General features: G+C 32.3%; 1 protein-coding gene across 1 annotated transcript in view; it reads right to left on the bottom strand.

Moving 5' to 3' along the window:
* LOC106662672 overlaps positions 1–5,744 on the bottom strand; it is a 41,542-nt gene extending 35,798 nt beyond the window's left edge. The window contains exon 1 of the mRNA XM_014386905.2: positions 5,640–5,744. The gene's annotated coding sequence lies outside the window, so the exon portion shown is untranslated. The remainder of the gene's footprint in view (positions 1–5,639) is intronic.
* Between the last annotated feature and the right edge of the window lie 256 nt (positions 5,745–6,000).

Here is a 6,000-nt window from a genome sequence, read left to right on the forward strand (position 1 = left end):
CTGCACTTGCGTATGTAGGTTAATTTGGGCACATACACTTTTGTTTCTTTCCGCTGGAAATGCGTTAATTTGATGTTACTGGTTATTGATCCAGTCTAACAAATAGGTTTTTTTTGCATGAATCAATTTTCTCATAAGATTAGTCACGTAATTTATAAGCTAATACATTTTTTTTATCCGATCCGATACGCATGATCTCGTTTAGCTGAACTGAAATTGGGAAAATTATTTTTCACGATCAAATAAATTTAATCCTAAAATAAATCAACTGCAGTATTCAGGTTTAAGAATCGGCTTGTTTGCGATTTCTCGCGACCGATACTGGTCTGTAGTGCAACTATAGCGCTTTGTTAAGCTTAAGACTTTTTACCAGATCACAACAGCTTTTTTATGGGCACAAGTGTGTATTCTTCAGGCCTTGGTTTTACCTGTAACAACAGAGGACGTATTTGTCTATTTATTCTCCTTCCTCGCAATATCTGCAGTCTTGTTTTTGCTACTGCAAGTCCTATGAGTATATATGACTACGGAGTTTGCAGTATTTAGTAAGCAGTCCTAGTATCATTCTAGTACAAGCATGTCCTACGTTCTGCTGTTACTTCCTACTACGGTCTTTTTATGATTGTTTTTGAAAACCTCTGTCTTTTGATCCATTCCCACTAAACCGAGGATTTATTTTAGCCCATTGTCATTTTGGTCTCCCAGTCACAATATTCAATAGTTAGTCTCCATCTGCAAGGCAGTGTCGTATTGTCCAAGTCCTTGGTTTATTTCCATAAACCCATACTCGGTCTTAAAGCCATCTGTGTACCAGATATAGCCGGCATTAACCAAGATGCTATTCTTTCAGTCGGTACTATTGGATTTTTGGATTTGAATTTTTCTTTTCAAAATCTGAATTTTGGAGATATTTCTCAAAAAATAACACCTTTTTCAATGGACGATAACAAAACAAACATTCTCGTAAATATTGAGATAATTTCATACTAGCCTTAATACACAAAACAACAACTTTCCCAACATACTCACAGACCTAACAATAAGCCCAATATATACAAAATAAAATATTTATTCTGAAAACCAAACCAAAACTAGCAAAATGGAATTTGACATATACAAAAAACAATAGCATAGGTGACGACTTAAACTCAGATATAAAGTATCTGAACTAAAAACATATAGAATGAAATCAATACTAGCAACACCTGAAAAATACAAAAAATTCAAACAATAGAAATCCTGATACGCATCAAACTAATAAAGAAAAGGATACAAAACAATGATAATATAAAAAAAACACTACAGAAAAAACCATTAACAAAACCTTACCAAAGGAGACCAATAAACGTATTCAATCTAAACTGATAAAATGACACACAGGCAACCAATTAAAATGCCCAAACGCATCTGACGGACAATACCAAGCGACGATAGACGGACCAGGATGATCAGATCCAATCAAACTGCAATTCATTGACCGAACAATTAATACTGGCAGTTAATAACTTCCGGATTCTATAACGAATTATTTTGCATTAATTATTAATTATCAATATATAACGATTTAACTATAGAAAAGAATAATAAACAAGGGTATAAATGGCAGCTTGCATTTATTTTTTTAAATAATTTGTTGGACAAGGATAGCCCCGTTAAATCGATATAAGTACTTTTAAAAATTCATTTACGTTTTAGTGGTCAATTGACGAAGTTACATTTTTCAATTAATTATTCTTTCCATGTAAGGTCTTGGTTGAGATAAAAAGTCAGTGTCACGAGCGGGATTCGAAACCACCACCTTTGGCTAAATACGCCGCTACTCTATCACTTGAGATATCGTGACTTCGATCCTCTCGGACACCGACTCTCCATCTCAACCTACAACCTTTCTAACCAGAAAATGAACGTTGAAAATGGCTAAAAGAGGGAAGGTTCGAACGGTTGCAGATTGAGATGGAGAGTTGGTGCCCGAGAGGATCGAAGTCACGATAGCTCAAGTGGTAAAGAATCAGCATATGTAGCCGAAGTTCGTGGGTTCGAATCCCTCTCGTGACACTGACTTTGTTATCTCAACCAACACGTTACACGGAAAGAATAATTAATTTTTAAAAATATTTTTCCAAGAGAGGTATATAAATGTTCAAGGAGAAAGGTATATAAGTAGTTATTTACATATAAATTGAATTTTAATTATAGTTTAACTAGGTATGAATGTTAAACAATTTTAATAATAATTTCATGTTTCGTTTGTAACTTTTATTTGAAAAACATAAACTCGCGATCTGTTTTAATTCCAAAGTTCCAAAGTTAAACGTTATATATATGTTAATTCACTATTTTCGTGGTCCGCTTGACCAATACAAGACAATCAATTAAGGTTTTTAGTTGAGATAAAAAAAAGTTAACGGCACGAGAGGGATTCGAACCCACGTGGGGTTGGGATGGGAAGTTGATGTCCGAGTGGATCGAGGTCACGATAGCTCAGGTGGTAGAGCAGCGGCGTATCTAGCCGAAGGTCGTGGGTTCGAATCCCTCTCGTGCCATTAACTTTTTTTCATCTCAACTAAAAACCTTAATTGATTGTGTTATATATATGGGGGTTAATCGGAACCGGAAGGCGTTGGAGGACTTCTTCATTCGCAGAAAGAAAGTTCCGGCCAGAATCTAATTATGTTTTTGCCAATTCTATGGGCGGTGGTTAACTAGATTAGAAATCGAGGTAAGAGAGAAAGATACAAAGATCCTGTCTCTATTTTACATGATCTGTTGGGTATCTATTGACCTGATATTTAAACTGTCGAACTTCCATTAATTCGAGTCTTTATTTACATATAAACTGGCATTATGCTGCGGTTCCGCATCGAATGTTTATCAGGTGCTTCTGATGACCGATAATGATGGGAAAATAGAATCTTGGGAAAAGCACACACTTTTGCCCTATTTAACAATACGCGTGAGAACGTTGAAAATATTAAACATTAATTGGACAGTTATGAACCGGGATTTCTGATGGCAGGTTCTTTTGGAATAGTCCTGTTCAACATAAAAACAGAAGAATGATAATTTTTAATGTATATTATAGGAGAAAAATGTATTTTTAATCAGCATCTGCAAAATTTGCTGATGGCAAGACAAGCTTAATCTCGAAAACGTTAAAGTTATTATCATAAATTATCATAAACAAATTGACGATATATTTCATCAATGCCTCTTTCCATACATATAAAAAATAATAAATAGATATTTTAAATAAATAAAAGTTTATCATTTAAACGCATCTAATATTTGATTAAAATGTATTTACGGCGTTAAACCCGTGGGAAAAAATATATAATTGAATCATTTATAGTTTATAAATGATTTTTTTAATTTTTAAAAGAAAATTATTGACTTTTATATCATATTTTGTCCTTTCTTTTTCTTTTTCTTTTAAACCTTACTATTTCATTATTGGCTTCTTTTTATTGTCAAATACATTTTTAAATGCCACCTCGAGATGGTTTTAATTAATTTTTCTTTTTTGAACATACATTCCATAAATTACCCCTGACGATATGCAACCTATATATTGTTTGTGGCTCCTTCGGCTCGTTCAAACTGATGATGAGCGTTTAATGGTCGAAATCCGGATGGTTGTGAACAATAGTTCTCTAAGTAGAACCATCTTTTGCAAGAAATCCATTGATTTCGTTCTGTACATTAATGCAGCTATTTTATGCCTGTGTTTATTGCTTTTCGTTTTCTATCATGTTAAATTTTGTTGCTGGTTTTGGTAGATTAGATTTAAAATAGATCTTTTTTAAGTTCATACTTTACTACGTTTTTGTTCACTATGTTGTTTTTGTCTTAACTAGCTTCTTAAGTGTATGTAAATATTTGTGTAATTTTTTTTTGTATAACAGTAAAAAAGTGAAATTAAGTTATAGCTTTCGTATCATATAAAAGTAAAAGAATATTTGTTATAATATTAATTTAAACCTTAACAATTGTCCTGATTTTACAATCAAGCATTACCAACGATTATACAGGTGTAGGAAAAAAATATACATTTGTTCACATTCGCATTTTAAATAAGGAATGAACTACTATGTATATATTTTTGAACTGTGTAAATCACATTATTTATTCAGTTTCAAGTTGGAGTTTCTGAAGGATGTTTTTTTTAAGTTATGCAAATTTTTAAAAAAATAAATTACACAAACAAAACAAGTACTCTATTATCAAATAGTATTGGAACATGTCAAGATTGGTGATATTCTAATTTTGCACTGTGCTATCAAAATAACTAAACCATTTTATGATTGTGGTTAAAATAAGATTGAAAAGAAAGAAAAGCACAATTTTCCTTTTAAATAACAAATCAATCAAAAAGTTTATAGGACCAGTTGCTGTTGTTGACATCTTCAAAGTGTAAACGCCTTAAGGACCAGCGCAGCGAGGATGTGCAGGCCGATATGATTAAAATTATTACCCAAAAATGAATAGTTCAAGAGCTAAGAGTAGATTTATGACGAAAATCGTACAAAGTCGGAAAAAAACAACATAAAATGTTGAATATCTGCGTGAGGGTTGAGAATAGGACCATGTTCATATTTTTTGTTGCATTTGAGTTAGAAGCACCTGCCAAAATTTGTCGTATGACGTAATCACACTATACACATGGAGAAAATTCCAACTAATTATAGTTACTGTACAAATAGTACAGTAATAAAAGTATATTGATGAGTTTTAACTATTTGCACTTCATAGCAGACTTATTTGAAATCACTCTCGCCCGATTATCCAGCTAACTCAGGAATTAGAATAGAATTTTGATTGATTCTAGGCCAATGGCAATTTCTCTAGCCTTAGAATGAACTTGCCTTGTGATTTATCTCATTTATTTTTCAAAAAAGAAAACGATTCAAGACAATTTACTGTGCTTTACAGTATACTTAAGTAATACACAATTATTTTTCCAAAAATTTGTAAATTTCTCGTACTATTCGTTGATAATGTGTTAGAAGTCGAGAAAAATTTTTGGAACTTGTACAATACAAAAGAATTTACGATTTGACTTGTACTTGAAATTCCACGTTTTCTTGTACAATAAGTTAAAATACATTGCAACTTTGAAAAACCCTATTTATTATTATTATTTAAAAGTCAATAATGTAGACATATAATACGTGATTTATTAAAACTATAACAACACAAAAATTTATATTAAATAATGTTTGACAAAATTTATTAAGCAATTAAGACAATTTTGAATTTGATCAGATTTATTTGTATTTTTGTAGTTCCATGAAAGGGTAACAGTCAGGCCCAGGTAATTATTATTATTTTTGTTATTTCCTAGAGGTACTAAAAGCTACACACAGAACTAGAATATTGAATAGAAAGAACTGGTGACATAATGGACCTATGTAGAATAAGAATTTGAAATCCTTTCAGATGTATATGTAAAATTCAAATTTACACAATATTTTTACAAAATTTGGTCACTTATATAATAAATAAATTTCTAATAAATATCAAAGGTATAAAATAAATTTAAAATCTTTTCTTTATACTATTGAACAAGCGAAAATAAAATTATCACAATCTGATGTCTTTCAGTGAATAGATTTTATGGAGGAAAAAATTTCCCAACATACCACGTGGTGACTAATGGTGATTAACTCCTCCTTGTCTGTCCCTCCTAACTCCTGGGGCACTGACAGTGAACTGAACTTGGGTGGAGTGATCCTGGCTCGGGGAAGGATGTGTGTTAGGGGGTCAACCTCCAAGGACACGAAGGGGGGGTCTCCCGGAAGCAGGGAGAGTCGTTTATCGACACAGACGACTGGGGACGGGAAAATTAATAGCTTCGGCCAAAAAAGAACATTGGCATCTCGAGAGAAAATCGGCAATGTTTGTTAATTGTTTAATTGATTATTGTAATTGCGTTCACTTTCCATATAAACGTTTGATACAGGACTTTGTCCTCAGAAGTACAGAACTGAAATTTTTCCAACC

This window comes from Cimex lectularius, unplaced genomic scaffold (genome assembly GCF_000648675.2).
Source record: "Cimex lectularius strain Harlan isolate CLEC.00 unplaced genomic scaffold, Clec_2.1 scaffold33, whole genome shotgun sequence".
Lineage (NCBI taxonomy): Eukaryota > Metazoa > Arthropoda > Insecta > Hemiptera > Cimicidae > Cimex > Cimex lectularius.